The sequence below is a fragment of the Pseudophryne corroboree genome, chromosome 7, assembly GCF_028390025.1.
Source record: "Pseudophryne corroboree isolate aPseCor3 chromosome 7, aPseCor3.hap2, whole genome shotgun sequence".
NCBI classification, from domain to species: domain Eukaryota; kingdom Metazoa; phylum Chordata; class Amphibia; order Anura; family Myobatrachidae; genus Pseudophryne; species Pseudophryne corroboree.
Window position 1 is genome coordinate 357,410,926 of NC_086450.1, and position 21,938 is coordinate 357,432,863.

Consider the following 21,938-nt stretch of genomic DNA (forward strand, 5'->3'; position numbering starts at 1 on the left):
AGGTGTCTCAGTCCTTGTGTTAGACAGTGTCCCAAATATTTTACCTTAGTTTGGCATAATTGCAACTTGTCTTTGGAAACCTTGTGTCCTGTGTCTGAAAGATGAAACAGAAGCTGTTTCGTATCCTTCAGGGATGCTTCCAATGAATCAGAACACAGTAGTAGATCATCCACGTACTGTATTAATACTGATCCACTCACTGGTTGGAAAGACTGTAAACAATCATGCAAAGCCTGGGAAAATATACTTGGACTATCTATGAATCCTTGTGGTAATCGGGTCCATGTGTATTGGACTCCTCTGTATGTAAATGCAAACAAATATTGGCTGTCAGGGTGCAGAGGTACCGAAAAGAAAGCGGAGCAGAGGTCAATAACAGTGAAAAATTTCGCAGTGGGAGGGATTTGCATTAGGATGACAGCTGGATTTGGCACTACGGGGAACTGACTCTCAACTATTTTGTTAATCCCCCTTAGATCCTGCACTAGCCGGTAACCCCTCCCCCCACTCTTTTTCACAGGGAAGATGGGACTATTGGCAGTGCTGGACGTTCTTACCAGAATGCCCTGTTGTAGCAAGCGCTCTATTACTGGGTAAACTCCTAACTCCACCTCTGGCTTCAGAGGGTACTGTGGGATTTTTGGAGCTATCCTACCATCTTTTACTTGTACAACTACCGGAGCTACGTTTGCCATTAATCCAGTGTCCTGTCCATCTTTAGTCCAAAGTGACTCTGGTATCTGAGATGTCATTTCTTCTACTTGGGAGGGAGTCCTATTTGTCATAATGGTATGTGACATTAATTTTGATGGGGAGTCTAACATGTCTCGTACTTCCTGAGCGTGATTCTCAGGTATGTCCAAGAATACACCTTCAGGAGTACAATAAATGACGCACCCCATTTTACACAGTAAGTCTCTTCCCAGGAGATTAGTCGGTGCCGATGCAGCCAGCAAAAAGGAATGCTTGGTATGTAAAGGCCCTATTGTAATCTCGGCTGGTTTGCTAACAGGGTAGTGCTGGACTACTCCCGTTACCCCTATGGCTGGAATTGTCTTACCAGTGGTTCTCATGCCCACTGTCGAATTTATCACTGATTTGGCCGCCCCTGTATCTACAAGAAAGTTTAATGATTTACCAGCTACATTGATTGCAATTTCGGGTTCACTTCCAAGGCTTGCAATCAATTTTACTGGCTGCAGATTACAGGTATGGCCACACCCCTATTGGGTATGGTGACCTCCCTGAATCCCGCTGGCAGCAACTACTTGTGATGGAGTTAATTGGGAGCTACCAGAGGCTTGCCAGTCTCTGTTCGGGGGATATCTTTTTGTTTCCCCTGCATGTGGCTCATAACTCCGTTTCTGCGGACCCTGATCCCAATGTCGTGTGTCGTGTCGTTGTCTAGGGGGTTGATAAGATTTTTGTATATTTCTCGATCTACAGTCTCGTGCAAAGTGTCCCTGTTTGTGACAAGAATAACATGTTACCACATTTGACTTACCCACAGGGTTTGGTGATATTAACACAGGCTGTTTTGTGGTCAAGGCCTGTATACTTACTGCCATTAACTTATCACCTTGTTGTTCCCTGTGTCTGGTGATATTCCGGTCGTGATCAATAGCAGCCTCTCTCAAAGTAGCCACAGACAGACCTCGCCAACATGGTAGTGTGGTCTGTACCCTAGTCTTTAATGACTCTTTTAAACCATCCATCAGTACCGATACTGCTACTTCTCGATGGTTTATGTTTGTTTTAATGTCCTCTATGCCTGTGTATTTTGCCATCTCTAATAATGCTCTGTGAAAATACTCTGTAGCTGTTTCTGACTCCTTTTGTTTAATGGAGAATATCTTGTTCCATTTAACTACCGCTGGGAAATACTCCTTTAACTGTAAGCTTATTCTTTTTACATTGTCTTTGTTGTACACTTCTGTAAGAGGTACATCCTGATCTAATCCACAGTCAGCTAAAAATTGAGTTGCGTCAACATTGGAGGGTAAACATGCTCTCAGCAATATCTGCCAGTCTTTGTTGTTGGGCTCTAACGTGTTACCTAGGTCTCTGATGTATTTTTGGCTGGCAACTAAGTCTTTTCTAGGGTCAGGGAATTCAGACACTATGGTCCTTAATTCCATTCGGGAAAATGGGCTATACATGGCAATGTTCCTAACAGGAGTGACTCCTGAAGTGTCTGTTTTCCCATTTGGAACTACTATTACCTTAACAGGATTAACTCTAACAACCTCATTCTGTGTAGATTCTACAGGCTGTGGTGAAATAGTTTCAGCATAGTGTATGGTGCCGTACTTACCCGTTGATACGACCTCACCTATCCCTCCGCTAGGGGCCTTTGTTACTAATCTCGGGGGTGGAGCTGTGCCTACTGTGGTCTCTGCTATGGTGGCTGCTAGAGAGAGCGCTGAAATTGTTGCCGATTCGTCCTCTTGATCACACTCCTGAGGAAAGTTCAAAACAGGGTACAACTTGAACGGGTTAATACTTGCATTGGTTAATTGGTTAACATTATCTTTAACATTTACACAGTTGCTAAGTGTTTGTTTGTTACACCTTAGTGCGTCATTCTCCGCAACCAATTTCTCTCCTGATATGTATGGTGGCGGTGGGGCCGTGGCTATCAGTTTCCTGATCGAGCCAGATCCCACCGCCTGAGCCAATCCTCTCTGTATGTCACCCTCCTGTTGCCACAACTGCAAATAATCATAATGCTTGATTCGTCTCTTTGCTGATTTAATGAGACATATCCTTCTCCTTAAATTCGTTAACACTTCTGAGCTGAAGCCACCTACTCTTGGGAATTTCTCCCCGTCATGTACTGTCATTCTCTCCCATTCATCACATAAAGCTTCTGTGTGACTTCCGTACTTTTCACACATTACGTACCTTGCCGACCCGACTGATCGGTTTTATGGAATCAACCCGAACCGAGGTTGATCGCCCCCTTCCTGAACAACTGGCCCCCATAATTTGCAGGTGTTACGGACCCTTACAAAAAACCAAGATATTCACGATAGGTTGACGGTAAGGTTTACCGAGCACCTTACTCACTCTGCCCACGCCGACCAATACGACCTGATCACACCGATATGGTGCTGGCGTACTCGACCCAGGGCACCTATTTAACCTTTGTTTACTGGAACATGCGAGGGATATCCGCAGAACACTTACTCTTTCCAGTAAAGGTGAGGTTGTTGGATAATTCCTGAGTGACCAGCGAACTTCCCTTTGTAAAAATAAAAAATTACACAAATCACGTCAGAATGTACAAATAGCGTTTATGACCTTCGTACACAAATAGTACCGGTCAGGTTTACTAATGCACACAATTACGTGCGGTACAATCGTTCAGCACATAAGCAACTAATCTTATGTACGGAGCGACCAGCGGAATCGAAAATTGCGGCTGCGAATTCCTTCAGCAAGAGCTTGTATGGCCTATATGGGTGTTGCACCAACCCTTTTAGGTGTTGTGCCTGTGGACTGTATAGCGGACTTCCTTGTCTGCTGTACCTGAACCTGCTGGTCTGATATGACCTCCTGGTCTGTTACAGTATGACCTCCTGGTCTGCTATACTCTAATGCTCAATTTTTTTATGTTTAACCAAGGATGCCTCCCTAGCCACCGTGCATGTCACTTACACGTATGTACCTCACGAGAACTCGATGATTTCTTTTGGTTCAACCTCAAAATTGTATAAATGTATGTAAAAACATTCACTCACCACATGTACACTTTTGTTTCTATTTCTATTTCTGCGCAGAAATTTCTCTTTAGACCAGATGTGTTACAAATTAGGAGAAGGATCTGTTAATTTAAATTTCGAATTTAAAATAGATTTGCGCTATTTATCGCCTGTTGCGTTATTTAAAAATCAACACTATCGTGTGACTTGGGTTACGTGGGCGTACCCAGACGCTCCGTTGCGTAATTTACGCTGCGTGCGTCGGCCTTTTGCATACGCGAGTTTCTCCCTTTGTTAGAGACACGTGTACACCAGTCTTTGTCTACCGTAACACAACTAACACGTTTTATCAATGTAGATGATCCTCGATCATCTACCGCACACCACACCAATCTCTCCTTTTACCTTTAGGTAGAGCTGTGTGTATTTCTATACCTTAACTGTATTACCTTTACTCTTTAACTATGAAATAGCGGCAAATCTCTCTTAGTACGTTTATCAATTATACAATGGCAAACAGGAGAGTGATATATGAAAATACACGAATGAAAAGAAATGCAGATATGCGTGCGTGTGTACGCAAGACAGAAATAAACAGTTTTAAAAGGACACTATCGTTTTGTTCTTACCTCCGGTCCCGGATTCCTTCAGCACCCTTTACTAAGCGAAGCAGACGCTTATCCAAACAGCACTACGAGGAATATGACCTCCCGCCCTTTGCTGCTGGATAATGTCTGCTGAAATTACCTAGTGCAGATATGTGAAGGACGGGCGAGCCGCCAATTGATAAAGCTGAATATTTATCTTATATAAAACCCTTTGTGAGGTCTAAGAACACTGTACGCTATTCACGTATGGAGTACCGTAAGGGTACGCTCGTTGCGTAGCAATCGCTCAGCCGTAGTCGAGACGCTCAAGCGTCACGTTCGCTCACGGCCAAGAGATCACAGGCAGGCACGCTATTGGCTGCTGACTAACGTAATGATTCGCTATAGCGTAGCGGACGCTCGGGACCACGAGGAGATCACCAGCGGCGCTGACGCTAACAATGTTAAACCTTTGTATCTAAACCATAAACAGTGTATTGTGCAGTAAAACCTTAGTGTAATGATAGAGTGTAAATGCAACACAGTATAACCTTATTAACTCAAATGCTGTTCGAGCGTCACCGACGCTCTGAGAATACTAAACACTATAAGAAATACACAGATACCTGGGCTTAGGGTCCAACGCCTAATAAATATATATTATGAATGATATACTTGCAAAAGAATTAACACAATACAAGTCATACACTACAATATAACATAGACTACCTAACCAGATAACTACACAGGAAATACAATACAATACAATTACGTTTTAAGGGAAAAATAAGAGAGAGAGGAGAAGAGAGAGAGAGAGAGAGAAATGGCCCACAATAACAGTAAGAACAATATGATTGCGGAGAAACACTTACGCACAAGGGGAAACGATCGCATGCGCCTCTGGACATCCAGCTCCCAATTTTCAGCAATGATAACCGTTGAAGAGTGAGAGCTGGATGTGATCGGCTTGTCTATTTATGCCCCACACACAATACAATTCAATGGTCCCTACAATCTCATTGTTCATTGGACACAGGAATTCCCCCTCGCATTATAACAAAAGGTCATAGGTTGATTCATACAGGTGGGCCGTGACTATTTCCAACAGCTCAGGTGGGAGGGAAACTGGGTTTCCCGCCGCATGGATAAGTAAGTGCAAATAATAGTAAATGGACATAAACTTCTTATGTCCATAACTATTCGCACGAGCGATTAATCCGCTCCAAACCAACACCGGAATATTGCTAATTAAATACTCTTCCGATGGGTACTAAACACCACTGTATTACTCCTGTCTGTCCCTTCGTATCAAACAAAGAGGGATTTCTCTGTTCATGAACATTCTACATTAACCAAACTTTCAGAATCTATCAAAGGGACCATGATCTACAAAATACATTGTATAGTGAAAATATGTAACGATTGAGTCGCACGCTACGATCACATAAACTCTACCGTAAATACGCATACCGTGCGCCTGCGGGTACCCGCGACTGTGAGTATGCGCACGTACGGGAGAGCGTACGCATGCGCAGCACGGACCTGTGTGAGGTGCAAATATGGTAGTGTGCATAGAGATATTTTTCTGACTTTGACAGAATATAGGTAAGTATGTGTGTGTCGGCAGTGTGTAATAAAGTTTTACTGTCACGGTGTCTGTGTCCTGTTTTTATTTGGGTATTTTTTTTTCAGTAGAACTACAGGTACCAGCGGGCCCGTTTTTCTCCCGCATGCTGGTACTTGTGGTTCTCCAAGTACCAGCTTGCGGGGGAGGCTTGCTGGGACTTGTAGTTCTTCTGGAAAAAACAATATTCTTGTCATTTTACTCTAGGCTATCAGCCTCCCATCCGCAGCCATTGGATGGGGGGGACAGCCTCGGGCTTCACCCCTGGCCCTTGGGTGGCTGGGGGGGGGGACCCCTTGATTGAAGGGGTCCCCACTCCCCCAGGGTACCCCGGCCAGGGGTGACTAGTTGGATATTTAATGCCACGGCCGCAGGGCACTGCATAAAAGTGACCCCCGGCTGTGGCATTATCTGTCCAGCTAGTGGAGCCCGATGCTGGTGTAAAAAATACGGGGGACCCCTACTCTTTTTGTCCCCCGTATTTTTTGCACCAGCACCAGGCGCAGAGCCCGGTGCTGGTTTTAAAAATACGGGGGATCCCTGCCCAATTTTTCCCTCGCATTTTTGGAACCAGGACCAGCTCGAAGAGCCCGAGGCTGGTTATGCTTTGGAGGGGGGACCCCACGCCATTTTTTTTCGTGTTTTTCCCGTTTTTTCCCGTTTTTTTAAATTGCGGCAAAATCCGGCAAATCGGCCGTTTTTCGCCCGCGGGACTGTCGAATCCGTTTTTCATTGAATATGGTGAATTCCGGCAGCCACCTGCCGGAATTCACCTGTCGAATTGTGTCGAATTTAAAAACGGCGATAATTTGCCGCGATTCGCCGTGAATTGCATATACCCCAAAATCTCCCACTTTCTGATTCTCATAGTCATACTCTATAACATTCCCCCTCAAGGTTCTATAACACTTTAATTAGAGAACAAGATATTTAAATGTTAGTCAAAAACATCATTTTTGTGGGGGTGCCTAATATGTGCCAGTAATAAAGAATAATTATGTAGTTTTAAGCAGAGCCGGCCCTAAGCAATATGATGGCCTAGGCAAGATTTTGGCTGGTGCCCCCTAGCACCACCGCTAGTTCCGCCTCTGACAGTGCACCCCTATCCCAGCACCATCACCCCTCACCCATAGCAGTCCTTATTTTGAGTTTCCTACCCCCTATAATTTAAATAAGAACAGTCGGCGCACAGCCCAAAAAGGGGTGTGTTTTTGCTGGCAAGGGGCATGGGCACACAATAGTACCCCCAATTCAAATTATGCCACACAGTACTAAAACTTTATTCACATTTTATCATGCGATAGTGTCCCTAATTCACGTTACATCACACAGTAGTACCATTGTACCTTATATACATTACTCCTTACAGTAGTGCCCCTTATTCACATTACACCACATTGAATTGCTCTTTATTTACATTAGACCACACAGTAGTGCCCTTTTTATACTTTACGCCACACAGTAGAGCACCTTATACACATAATGCCACACATTAGTAATGCATTTATACACATAATACCACACAGTTATGCCCCTTACACATATGACACACCTTATTAATGTCCTTATAAACATAATGCGCCTTACATATTATGACAACCTTTATTAATGCCCTTATACACATAATGTCCCTTACACATATGCCGCACATTATTAATGCCCTTATACACATAATGACATACATAGTGCCTCTTACACATTTGCTGCACATTATTAATGCATTTTTACACATGACACACATAATGCCCCTTACACATATGCCGAACACTGCTGCACAACCAACCCACTCGCACACAGCACTCACACAGACGCTAACACTCTGACCTCTGCCTCTGCTTGGATACAGATGTGTCCTCATAAATCTTGTCTCAATGCTGACGTCGGGCGACTTTTCTTGCTGAAAATGCATATTATTTGCATTGCTATGTGGCTAGGAGACACAAGCAGCTTCTGATTAAAATTATATACAGCATGCCTATATACTGTGTAAGACTGTGGATGTATCTGCATTTGAAATGCTACACACAGAATATAGGCATGCTGCATATCATTTTAATCAGCAGATTCTGCTGATGCCCCTAGGCATATCAAATGCTCTAGGCATTTCCTAGTTTGCCTATGCCTAGGACCGACTCTGGTTTTAAGGGAAACATTTGTAACATCCAAGCACATTTGAACTGTTTCAGTTATTTTGAATACTAATATACTGTAGATGATAATGAAATCAATGATTTTCCAAGTTAGCAGAGTATCATCGCTGCACCTTGACAGGCCTCACCCTGGACCCATGTGGCCTTTCCTGAACTCAGGGCCTTCCGATCTCAGGGGATTCTGGTGCCATGTAACATGTTAAAGTATTTGAAAGTTGGAGACTTCATGCCGTTTCTTACACCTTTTTTCCAAAACCAGCCTAGGCTTAGAGGCCTGGGTCAGGTTACTGATATTAATAATAATAATAATAATAATTATTATTATTATTATTATTATTATTATTATTTTATTTTAAACCTTAGTAACAAAATGAAAACCTGCACAGATTATGTTTGCCAGCTGCACTTTTGCAACTTTATGCATATGTCATTACAAAGCCCTCCATCTATGTGTATGAATGTGCAAGGACTGAGAAGTCCACTGTCAGCGCCCGTAGACTCTGAAATACTGATTTGTGCTTCATTAGATCAGTCGCAGCATCAAAACATGCAACAGCCCTATGTCACATGCAGTTTCTCCGTCCGAGTATGGCCTCCAATGTGAGCGGTTGAGCATCTCTGTACACAATCAATTGCAGCGACATGCCTGCTACACTCTCAAAACACACCCATAAGACGGATCATCTCCGTGTATCCGCTAATACACTTTTAAGATTTTACTAATACACTTTTAAGACATGTCTGAGATGTGTGTGTCTCCCGTGCTCCTCAATCGCAAATCCACTATCTGGACATATGCACAGTGCAACTAAGATGCTTGCGCAGAAGAAATTAAATGCTCTACTGCAACTCAGAATAATACCCAAATGAAATACTTGCTTGGCCTGTGTTGAATATATTATAGTCTTTTGGGGATTTTATTGGTGCTAAAGGTTTCATCCGTTTTATATATAAACTAATATATATAAACTAATAAAGGTTCCAAAATTCTCTTGATATCATCAACTGGCTTGTCTGTAGTCACGAATTTCTTGAGTAGAAAGTGCCCTTATACGTTTCTGCTCGCACAATTGCTTCTAATTGTTTTGCCAGCCACAAGCCTCGCAGCGGTCACCTGATCCACTCCGCTAGAATTATTCATGGCAGACCCCAGACATTTCCATAGCAGGCAGTCACTTCAGCACCTAAGACGCCCAGAGCTGCGATAAGGTTAGAAATGCCACTGTACAACAAATTAATGTAAAGTGCAACATGATAGCAGCTGCCCCGGTGAGACTGTGATAAATTTAGCTGGGAACAGGTTACACTTCGCTCTCACTCCACCTGATACCTGTAGTATAGATACAAGTGGTTTCTAGTACAGACAAAACCAGCACACTAACAAGGATATTCTCAATTTCATATGTATCTCCTGTCATGCAAGAGCCCTTAGAATAAGTGCGGTTTGTACAAATATATATACGTGGGATAACCAAAAAATAAACTATTGATATAAATAAATAAATGTTACATAATTACATTTATAATTTGGGCTTCATTTATAAAATAATCCTTGCTGGTCCTGCTGCTGACATGACATCTCGCCATACCAGGGATGTTCTGTATATGATTATTTGTTTACTTTTTTAACCACTTACCCACCAACCGCAGCATTTTATCCCCTTAATACAGTGGTTCCTAAACTTTCTTGGGTATCCGGTTGATGGATAGACAGTGTCTAGTTAGACAGTCAGTAGATAGACACCATATGTTAGACAGACATTAGGTCGACAGGGTCAAAAGGTCGACATGAAAATGGTAGACATAAAAAAGACAGATAAATTGTTTTGTTTTGTTTTTTCATTTAACATGTTTTTGTACTATTTCATATCTTCTCTATCCATGTCGGCATAGAGTTGGTTATAAACTTTGTGGCGAGCGCAGTGAGCCACCATGCCCGAAGCGTGGCGAGCGAATGCCTTTCTACAATTGGGGGTTCCACATGACAAAACTATCTGCACAAACCACAAAAAATGCAAAAAACATGGTGTCTACCTTTTTTATGTTGATCTTTTGACCCTGTCGACCTTTTGATCCTGTCGACCCACACCCCTTTCTTGAAACATAGCACCCTAGTGTATCAGCATTTTTTTTATTTCTTATTGAGAAATGTATCAATAATATTTCTCTAACGTCCTAGTGGATGCTGGGGACTTCGTAAGGACCATGGGGTATAGACGGGCTCCGCAGGAGACATGGGCACTTTAAGAAAGAATTTAGATTCTGGTGTGCTCTGGCTCCTCCCTCTATGTCCCTCCTCCAGACCTCAGTTTGAATCTGTGCCCAGACGAGCTGGGTGCTGTTCAGTGAGCTCTCCTGAGCTTGCTGTAAGAAAGTATTTTGTTAGGTTTTTTATTTTCAGGGAGCTCTGCTGGCAACAGACTCCCTGCATCGTGGGACTGAGGGGAGAGAAGCAGCCCTACTCTCTGCAGATAGGTCCTGCTTCTTAGGCTACTGGACACCATTAGCTCCAGAGGGATCGTACACAGGATCTCACCCTCGTCGTCCGATCCCAGAGCCGCGCCGCCGTCCCCCTCGCAGAGCCGGAAGACAGAAGCCGGGTGAGTATGAGAAGCAAGAAGACTTCGAAATCGGCAGCAGAAGACTCCGTTCTTCACATGAGGTAACGCACAGCACTGCAGCTGTGCGCCATTGCTCCAAACACACCTCACATACTCCGGTCACTGTAAGGGTGCAGGGCGCAGGGGGGGGGGCACCCTGGGCAGCATATGGACCTCTTTTGGCAAAAGTACACATATATACAGTTGGGCACTGTATATATGTATGAGCCCCCGCCAAGAAAATTTATATTTAAGCGGGACAGAAGCCCGCCGTCGAGGGGGCGGGGCTTCTTCCTCAGCACTCACCAGCGCCATGTTTTTTCTCCACAGCACCGCTGAGAGGAAGCTCCCCAGCCTCTCCCCTGCAGATACACGGTAGAAGAGGGTAAATAGAGAGGGGGGGCACATAATTAGGCGCAAAAATCTATATAAACAGCAGCTACTGGGTTAACATTAAGTTACTGTGTTATTCCTTGGATTAATAGCGCTGGGTTGTGTGCTGGCATACTCTCTCTCTGTCTCTCCAAAGGGCCTTGTGGGGAAATTGTCTTCAGATGAGCATTCCCTGACTGTGTGGTGTGTCGGTACGTGTGTGTCGACATGTCTGAGGTAAAAGGCTCCCCTAAGGAGGAGATGGAGCAAATGTGTGTGTGAGGAGTGTCTCCGTCGACAACGCCGACACCTGTTTGGATATGTGTAATTAAGTGCTAAGGTGAATTTATTGCACAAAAGATTAGAGAACAGACAGGGATTCTACCCATGTCTGTCCCTATGTCGCAGAGACCTTCAGAGTCTCTCAATGCTCACTATCCAAAATAATAGACACTGATATCGACACGGAGTCTGACTCCAGTGTCGACTACGATAATGCAAAGTTACAGCCAAAATGGCAGGAAAGTATTCAATATATGATTATTGTAATAAAAGATGATTTGCATATCACTGATGACTCATCTGTCCCTGACACAAGGGTACACATGTTTAAGGGGAAGAAAGCTGAGGTAAATTTCCCTCCTCTCATTATGAAAAAGAGCGGGAATCTCCAGACAAGAGACTGCAGTTTCCCACAAAGATTTCTCAGGGAGTATCCTTTCCCTACTAGGGCCAGGATACGATGGGAATCTTCCCCTAGGGTGTCACGTTTGCCCAAAAGGTAGCCCTGATCCTCAGGGATCCTGCAGATAGCGTGCACATTCTGGTACACTACTCAGACCGGCGATTGTGTCGGCATGGGTTTATAGCGCTGTAGCAGCGTGGACAGGTACCTTATCAGCAGAGATTGAGACCCTAGTATGTGTATATATATATATATATGTGTATATATATATATATAGATATATATATATATATTAAAGATGCTGTCTTAAGACATATATATATATTAAACATGCCCAAAGAGACATTAGTCTACTGGGTTCTAGAGTCAACGCTATGTCGATTTCTGCTTGACGTGTCCTGTAGAATATGCAATGGACAGGTGATGCCAACTTAAGAGGCATATGGAAGGCTGAGGATTGTGTGGAGAAGGGATCTCGGACCTGGTCTCCACAGCTATAGCTGGTAATTCTGATCTTTTGCCTTATATTCCTGCACAGCCTAGGAAAGCACGACATTATCAAATGCAGCCTTTCGATCACAAAGAAACAAGAAAGTCTGAGGTGCGTCCTTTCTTGCCAGAGGCAGGGGCAGAGGAAAGAAGCTGCATAACACAGCTAGTTCCCAGGAACAGAAGTCCTCCCCGGCCTCTACAAAATCCACCGCATGTCGCTGGGGCTCCACAGGCGGAGCTAGGCCCGGTGGGGGCACGTCTTCGTAATTTCAGCCATAAGTGTGTTCACTCCCTGTTGGATCCCTGGGCAATTGATATTGTGTCTCAGGGATACAAGCTGGACTTTGAGGAGATGCCCCCTCACCCACGGCCCTGCCGGCTTCCCCCCACGAGAGGGAAATAGTGTTAACTGCAATTCACAAATTGTATCTTCAACAGGTGGTGGTCAAGGTTCCCCTCCTTCAACAAGGAGGGGGTTATTATTCGACCATGTTGTAGTCCCGAAACCGGACGGTTCGGTCAGACCCATATTGAATTTAAAATCCCTGAACATATACCTGAAAAGGTTCAAGTTCAAGATGGAATCGCTAAGAGCGGTCATCGCAAGCCTGAAAGGGGGAGATTTTATGGTGTCTCTGGACATAAAGGATGCATACCTTCATGTCCCCATTTATCCACCTCATCAGGCGTACCTCAGATTTGCGGTACAGGATTGTCATTACCAATTTCAGACGTTGCGTTTGGTCTCTCCACGGCCCCGAGAATCTTCACCAAGGTAATGGCGGAAATTATTGTGCTCCTGCGGAAGCAAGGTGTCACAATTATCCCGTACTTGGACGATCTCCTCATAAAAGCGAGATCAAGAGAGCAGTTGCTGAACAGCGTATCACTTTCTCTGGAAGTGTAACGGCAACACGGCTGGATTCTAAATATTCCAAACTCGCAGTTGGTTCCTACGGCTCATCTGCCTTTCCTAGGCATGATTCTAGACACAGACCAGAAAAGGGTTTATCTCCCGATAGAGAGAGCTCAGGAGCTCATGATGACACTGGTCAGGAACCTATTAAAACCAAAACAGGTGTCAGTGCATCACTGCACTCGAGTCCTGGGAAGGATGGTGGCATCATACGAGGCCATTCCCTTCGGCAGGTTGCATGCGAGGACCTTTAAATGGGACTTACTGGACAAGTGGTCCGGATCACATCTTCAGATGCATCGGTTAATCACCCTATCCCCCAGGGCCGGGGTGTCTCTCCTGTGGTGGCTGCAGAGTGCTCACCTTCTCGAGGGCCGCAGATTCGGCACTCAGGACTGGGTCCTGGTGACCACGGATGCAAGCCTCCGATGGTGGGGAGCAGTCACACAGGGAAGAAATTTCCAAGGTCTGTGGTCAAGTCAGGAGACTTGCCTTCACATCAACATCCTGGAACTAAGGGCCGTATACAACGCCCTACGTCAAGCGGAGACCCTGCTTCGCGACCAACCGGTTCTGATTCAGTCAGAAGCCGCCAGAATTCTTCGCTGGGCAGAGAATCACGTAAGCGCACTGTCAGCAGTGTTCATCCCGGGAGTGGACAACTGGGAAGCAGACTTCCTCAGCAGGCACGACCTCCACCCGGGAGAGTGGGGACTTCATCAAGAAGTCTTCACGCAGATTGCAAGTCGGTGGGAACTGCCACAGGTGGACATGCTGGCATCCCGCCTCAACAAAAAGCTACAGAGGTATTGCGCCAGGTCATGAGGCCCTCAGGCGATAGCTGTGGACGCACTGGTGACACCGTGGGTGTTCCAGTCGGTCTATGTATTTTCTCCTCTTCCTCTCATACCCATAAGAAAAAGAGGAGTGAGAACAATACTCATTGTTCCGGATTGGCCAAGAAGGACTTGGTATCCAGATCTGCAAGAAATGCTCACAGAGGACCCGTGGCCTCTTCCTCTAAGACAGGACTTGTTGCAAAAAGGGCCCTGTCTGTTCCAAGACTTACCGCGGCTGCGTTTGACGGCATGGCGGTTGAACGCCGGATCCTAGCGGAAAAAGGCATTCCAGATGAGGTCATTCCTACGCTGATTAAGGCTAGGAAGGACGTGACAGCTCAACGTTATCACCGTATATGGCGAAAATATGTTGCTTGGTGTGAGGCCAGGAATGCCCCTACGGAGGAATTCCAGCTGGGCCGTTTCCTTCACTTCCTACAGTCAAGAGTGACTTTGGGCCTAAAATTGGGTTCCATTAAGGTCCAGATTTCGGCCCTATCCATTTTCTTTCAAAAAGAGCTGGCTTCTCTACCTGAAGTTCAGACGTTTGTGAAGGGAGTGCTGCGTATTCAGCCCCCTTTTGTGCCCCCGGTGGCACCTTGGGATCTTAACGTGGTGTTGAGTTTCCTGAAATCCCACTGGTTTGAACCACTCAAAACGGTGGAATTTAAATATCTCACGTGGAAGGTGGTCATGCTACTAGCATTGGTTTCGGCTAGGCGTGTGTCAGAATTAGCGGCTTTGTCACATAAAAGCCCCTATCTGGTTTTCCATGCGGATAGAGCAGAATTGTGGACCCGTCCACAATTTCTGCCAAAAGTGGTTTCATCCTTTCATATAAACCAACCTATTGTGTGTGCCTGCGGCTACTACTGACTTGGAGGATTCCGAGTTACTTGATGTGGTCAGGGCTTTGAAGGTATATGTAGCCAGAACGGCTAGGGTCAGGAAAACAGAATCTTTGTTTATCCTGTATGCTTCCAACAAGCTTGGTGCTCCTGCTTCAAAGCAAACTATTGCTCGGTGGATCTGTAACACGATTCAGCAGGCTCATGGGCGGCTGCCCGAGGGGTCTCGGCATTACAGCTGTGCCGAGCGGCTACTTGGTCAGGTGCAAACACTTTTGCAAAGTTCTACAAGTTTGATACCCTGGCTGAGGAGGACCTTGTGTTTGCTCATTCGGTGCTGCAGAGTCTTCCGCACTCTCCCTCCCGTTTGGGAGCTTTGGTATAATCCCCATGGTCCTTTCGGAGTCCCCAGCATCCACTAGGACGTTAGAGAAAATAAGATTTTACTTACCGGTAAATCTATTTCTCGTAGTCCGTAGTGGATGCTGGGCGCCCGTCTCCCAAGTGCGGACTTCTTCTGCAATACTTGTATATAGTTATTGCTGCAATAAGGGCTAGGTTATTGTTGCATCAGGGTTGAACTGATGCTCTGTTGTTGTTCATACTGTTGACTGGGTAAGTTTATCACAAGTTATACGGTGTGATTGGTGTGGCTGGTATGAGTCTTGCCCTGGATTTCCAAAATCCTTTCCTTGTACTGTCAGCTCTTCCGGGCACAGTTTCTCTAACTGAGGTCTGGAGGAGGTACATAGAGGGAGGAGCCAGAGCACACCAGAATCTAAATTCTTTCTTAAAGTGCCCATGTCTCCTGCGGAGCCCGTCTATTCCCCATGGTCCTTACGGAGTCCCCAGCATCCACTATGGACTACGAGAAATAGATTTACCGGTAAGTAAAATCTTATTTTAAAGTCAATTGTGCTTATGTGTAGGGGCGCCACAAGCTTTTTAGGTAGGGAGTGGGCCAAGATATAATTTCATGCTGGTGCCACTAAATTGATGAATGTCGTCCAGTCAGGGGCATCTGGATTTACCTGCCACACCACCTACTTGACACATATAAGCTAGATTAACGGTATTGTTCCAATGTTAGGTTACAATAATATACAATAAAATTCAAGTAAAAATTTATTCATAAAAATACAATAGAACATCAAGAGCATCTGTACAATTTCACAGAGATGTGTCTTCAGAAGTATCGGTTTTACATTCAATGATTTGTGTGTTTCTTTGTTGGCATAGATTCACTGAGCAACACACCTGTAGAATAATAGATGCTTCCAACGCGTTTCGTCCCCAATGGGACTTCATCAGGGGCACAAACAATCTAGATGACAAAAAAAAATAAAAAATAAAAAAATATATATATATAGTGTGTACACATACACTGTGTGTGTGTGTGTGTGTGTGTGTGTGTGTGTGTGTGTAGAATATATATATATATATACACACACACACACACACACACACACACACACACACTGTGTATATCTAAAAACCCAGTGCCTAACTTCAAATTGAATCCATAACATACAAAAAAAAAATGAATTCGGTGGATCCTAATTTACAGGAGAATCAGAGCCTTCACCGGCACCCAAGTCAAATCCACATGCTGTCAGGGAACAAGGGAACCTCCTTTTCACTGCAGCCTGCGTGCTCAGCCAGTCACTGAGCTGCAGGCAGCAGCTTGATATACTATTGGGCAGCTGATCCATTGCTCAGCAAGAAGCAGTATGCAGTGCCGGCGGCTGTGAGCGTCATGCTCCCCACCGTCATGGCTGGGCTGTCAGCAGGGAGCAGAGCGCTGCAAATCAGATTGGATTAGAGATCCGATCTGTGGCAGGTGTCGGGGGGGGGGGGGGGGAGCCTTTAAGACATGGGGGGGCCCTGGGTACTTACCCCTGGAGCCCCCCCTTAATACGGCTCTGCTTATGTCATCCTTGGGTTCAGTTATGTGATGGTAGGTAGGGTTGCGCCTCACCACATATGTTATGATTGGCAGGATAAACCAGTGCTGGTGGCTATCACTTAGAACATACATTATTTAATTTGGTCCTGGATTTCAAACATGTGGCAATCCTGCAAGGGCCCCGTGGCACCCCAGGGGCTTCAACAGTGACAGCACCCATATTGGGAACTATTGCCTAAATGAATCATTTCTGCAATTCTCAATCCATCCAAACACACTTTATATTTTTTGCCTTTCTCTTTGTATCATATTGAAATAAATATACATTTTAATTATAATCATTTATGAAGGGGGAAAATGGGAAAACAAAGAGAAACTATTTTTACCATGAGTTATACCCGTTACTTTAAAAAAATAAATTACTTTTTATTTATAACAATAGTAAATCAACTAACCAGTTGGTGGCTTCACAGAGTGTTATAGTGTTAAAAAAACAACAACAACAACATCTTGGTATCAGCAAAGGTTTAATTGTGTGTTTTAACGTTGTTGTTGTTGTTGTTGTTGTTGTTGTTGTTGTTGTTGTTGTTGTTGTGTGTGTGTGTGGGTTTTTTGTTGTGTGTTTTGTTTTTAATTATCAATAATTTTTATTGTGAGAAAAAAACTGTTTTTATGGGATACAAAAAATAAAAAAAAGTGGGGGGACAGAGTACAGTGGGAAAAGGGGGGGGGAGCACGGGGGTAGGAAAATGTCCAGACAAAGGTGTTTTCGCATTAATAAGAGCAAGGGAAACATTTGTGTCAAGGAAATCACTGGAGGAACAGTAGGCAGTGTATACAAAGGTATGGAGTCCTGAGAATCTGATATTCGATATCATACAGAAAAATACATACATAATACGGCAGTACAATGATCTAGTTCAGATGAAGGAAAGCGAGTGGGCCGCAAGTGTTATGATTCCAGCACTCTGGTCTGAGGAGATCTTATTGCGAGGACCGGAGCACTGGAACGAGATGCTGGGAAAGGGAACGGGAATGGAAAATAGCCCCTGGCGCCCTAACTCCGTTGTCTCACCCGTGCTGTCAGAAATCCCCTGCGAGACTATGGTTGCTTGAGCCCTTGGCAGCCGCGTTTGAAGGGCGGATTATGTCTGCCCAACTCCGATGCCCCCCCGGTCTTAGTGAGAGACAAAGGGAAATCCGAGACAGGGAGATAACAAGGGGCCCTCTGACTAAACAACCAGGCCAGGGGCTACAAGCTAACTCAAAACTAGAATATGTGCGGAATAACCGCCAGAGAAAAGGACAACCAAAATATCCACTTGTCCACTTCTCCTACCCGGCACCGCCGAGTTCCAGAGAGGACTTGTGGAAGCGGAACCCTCCGCAAATGCTCCGACAACAGAAGATATAAAGATAAAGCGGCTGAGCCGCAACACACGGCAGAGCCGCAACTCACGAAACACCACTCGATGTTAAACGGTGATCAGTCAGGACTCCAGGGAACAAAACGACTTCCTGGGATGAGATGACAACTCCCGAATACTGGACTTCTGAGGACAGGAATGACCGGATACAGCAGGACTGGAAACAGATTCTCAGCAAACCAAAGCAGCATGCAGGAAGCTATTACCGGCGTCTGTGAGAAGCCCTGGGAAGATACTTAACAGGGAGTCCTCCAATCAGCTGCTTAGAGCCTGATTGGAATAAATGCCGTGCAGCTGCCTTGCTGCACGGCCGGAGGACAGGTGTATGTGTTAGTTCATTAAGCCCAGCAACGGGGAACGCGGTCCGCCAGTGGCGTCCCCGTTGCTAGGGTCCGTGCGGCTCAGCGCGCCCGGCGTCTAGCGTTGCTAGGGAGCCGGCGGCTGAACGTGCACAGCGTCCCTAGTTGCTAGGCGCCGGGCCGCGCGGACAAGCGGACCCCGGCGCCTAACAGCAAGGAAAAGTCAATAGAAAGGGAAGAAAGGGTATTTAAATCCAATATGGATAAGACGCTATCGGATTAACTGGTTGTTTGGGTGCTCATTGAGGGGGCCTCTTTTAAACTAAATTGGAGTGGGTCGCTTTGTGATGCATTTGGGAAATATTGTGATCCGTCGCCTTCGGTCACAAATATGTGTCACGGGGACCAACGTTTTAGGGGAGAGGAGGCCGAACCTGGGTGGGGGCTAAATTCGGTTTTCATAAGGAAATGGTGATTTGATAACTTTCAGAATCGGCAGGGATATAGATTGTTTCCACATCTGAGCAAGGCTGGCTTGGGCAGCTATTAGAATGTGGCCTAAAACGTACCTGCTGGCAGGGGGGATAGTAGGTGGAACAATATGCAGCAGCGCCAAAGTTGGATCCGGGGAAATATTAATGTCTAATACTTTATTAATTAAGGCAAAAACATCGGTCCAGTAACGAGTGATCACTGAGCAAGACCAAAAAATATGGAATATATGACCAACATTGCCACACAGTCTCCAGCATTTGTTGCTACATGAGGGCCAAAATGTGTGTAACCGGTCTGGGGTCAAATATAGTCTATGGATCAGTTTTATATGCATTTCAGTGTGGTTTAGAGACCAGGACATGGAGTATGAGGACAGAAAGACTTTTTGCTATTCGAGCGGAGACAACGTTCTACTGATGTCTACTTCCCCTGTTAGCTGGGCAGTAGATTTGGAAGGTGAGGCAGGAGTTATTAGCACTTTATACCAGAAAGAAATATCACCTTTAGAGTTGAATAAGTAAGGTCTGGTGCGAAGCTGTTGTGAAGTCATGTCAGGTGAGAGTAAGGCAGGGGAAAACTATTTCCACCAATGTGTAATTTGTAGGTAATGGAAGAATTCCAAAGCAGGTCCAGAAAATTTCTGTTGCAGAGATGAGAAGGGTAGGAGGGAAAGGTCATCTAATATGTCTCCTAATAACGCTACGCCCAGGAATCTCCCTTTGGTGAGGTTCAGATGTGGGATCAGTTTCGCGAGTGTGGTGATGGAAATCTGCATCATGGTGCAGGCAGGGGGATGGTATAGTGGCAGATAGTTTATCCCAGACTTTCAAAGAGGCCTGTGTGGAAGGGAGCAGGGTGGGAAGGTGGGGTCGGAATGACTTAGGAATACGAATCAGGTCTGTAAGAGAGGGAGAGTGAGCAAAAAATTGCTCAAGCTCTACCCAACCAGTCTGTGAGACAGCATTGAAGTAATTCTTAAAGGAAGCTAGGAGACACGCTTCCTGGTATAAGTAGATGTCAGGGAGGTACAGTACTCCCAGTGCCCTTGACAATAGCCCACTCTAAAATGGTAATGTAGGAGGTTTTGAGGACCAAACATATTTAGTTAGGATGGAGGGCCTAGAGGGCCTTTTTCATAAAAATATATGGAATCGTGCGGAACAGATACATTAATTTGTGCAAAAGGGACATTTTAAAAGCAGCCATACAACCTAGTCAGGAGACATCATACGACAGCCAGGAGCGAGATAGGGCCTCTAACGTCGTCACGAGAGGGGAGAGATTGGAGGTGAAGACTGCGGAAGTAGTAGTGAGAATGTTGATTATCGTGTTTTTCTGCCAATTATAGGGGTAAGAGGACTGAATGGAGGAGAGGGAGTGGGTTAGGTTAATAGGGAGGGCATCTGTCATTGTGGTGTTAAGTTTATAGTAAGATACTGAACTATATATGTCTAGAATAGAGTGGAGAGAAGGGAGATTTGTAGCGGGTTCAAAACAAAAAGGAGGACATCGTCAGCGAAAAGGCTCAATTTATGGCAGGTAGGGACGATTTTCAGACCTGGGAAAGAGGGATCGTTACGCATGGTGATGGCAAGAGGTTCAATTGATAAAACAAATATTAATGGAGATAGGGGACATCCTTGCCTCGTACCATAGGAAATGAGTCAGATAGAAATCCGTTGCTGAACACCCGGGGCGTGGGAGAGCTATATAATGATAAAATAGAAGATAAGATATGATCTTTAAAACCAAAGTGATCGAGAACTGTGTGCGTATAAGACCAGTTCAATTTGTCAAATGCTTTCTCAGCATCTAGTGACAGTAAGAGAAGACCTTGGTCTTTAGAGAGAGAATCAATCAAATTAAAGACCCTGCGTGTGTTGTCCGATGACTTTCTCCCAGGAACGAAGCCGGTTTGGTCCGGGTATATCTGCACTGGAAGAAGTTTATTAATACGGGCAGCTATTAATTTGGCATATAGTTTGATGTCACAATTGAACAGCGCAATAGGGCGATAGTTGTGACAATAGGCCGGGTCTTTCCCTGGTTTTGGGATGGTTATGATACATGCTTCTAACAACTCAGTAGGGAGGGTACCTTGGGTGGAGATCTCATTAAAAAGGTCGGCCAAGTAGGGGGATGATATGTCTCGGAATGTGACATAAAAATCCATGATAAATCCATCTGGGCCTGGCTCTTTGCCATATGGGAGTGACCTAATAGTCGTAAGGATTTCTGTAGAGGCCCATGGAGCATTAAGAACAGATAATTGTTCAAGGGTAAGAGCGGGCAAAATTATCTTGTCTAAGAAAGAAGATGTAGTAGGCTTGGGGGTGGAGGGGTCAGACATTAAGTTGTAGAGTTTGGAGTAGTATTGTGCAAAATGATTTGTAATGTCTTTAGGATTTAGGATTTTTTGCTTAGAGGGGAAGTAAAGATATTTAATTCTAAGTCTGGCTTGTTGTGCTCGAAGCTTACGGGCCAACATTCTACCTGATCTGTTACCCAGGAGATAAAACTTTTGTCTCATTCTAGTTAACGCCGCTTGTGTGCGGACTAGGAGTAGCTTCTGGAGTTGGCTGCGAACATTCGAAAGCTGTTTCTTAAGGGCTCTGGAGGGAGTGGCCATATTTTCTGATTCTAGGTCTTTCAGTTTAGTCTCTAAATTCAACTGTAATTGAACGGCTTGTTTCTTAAGAGTGGATCCAGCTTGAATGGCTGCTCCACGCGTAACTGCTTTGAAAGCACACCGGTGATTTACAATGGACGTATCTAGAGGGGAATTAATGGGCATATAGGAATCTACAGAGCCTGAAATAATTTCCTTGGACAAGGGAGTCCATTCTATTCGGCAACTTAAGAATAGCGCCGGGAATTAGCTCCCGACGCTATTCAATTCAGCTGCTAGTGACCCGCAATTGTCGGGAATTCTTCTCTCATCCCCCCCCCAAAAAAAAACTGGCAAAAAACTCCCACACTCCCGACTCATAAGAC

At 45.0% G+C, this 21,938-nt stretch overlaps 1 protein-coding gene and 1 long non-coding RNA gene across 2 annotated transcripts in view; one reads left to right on the plus strand and one right to left on the minus strand.

The window, feature by feature from the left end:
• Positions 1 to 21,938, plus strand: part of SDR42E2 (short chain dehydrogenase/reductase family 42E, member 2) — a 98,592-nt gene that overhangs the window by 36,898 nt on the left and 39,756 nt on the right. The gene's annotated exons all lie outside the window — the stretch shown is intronic.
• Positions 16,007 to 21,938, minus strand: part of LOC134943696 (uncharacterized) — a 106,018-nt gene continuing 100,086 nt past the window's right edge. Inside the window, exon 3 of the long non-coding RNA XR_010181683.1 lies at positions 16,007 to 16,141. This is a non-coding gene — a long non-coding RNA (uncharacterized LOC134943696). The remainder of the gene's footprint in view (positions 16,142 to 21,938) is intronic.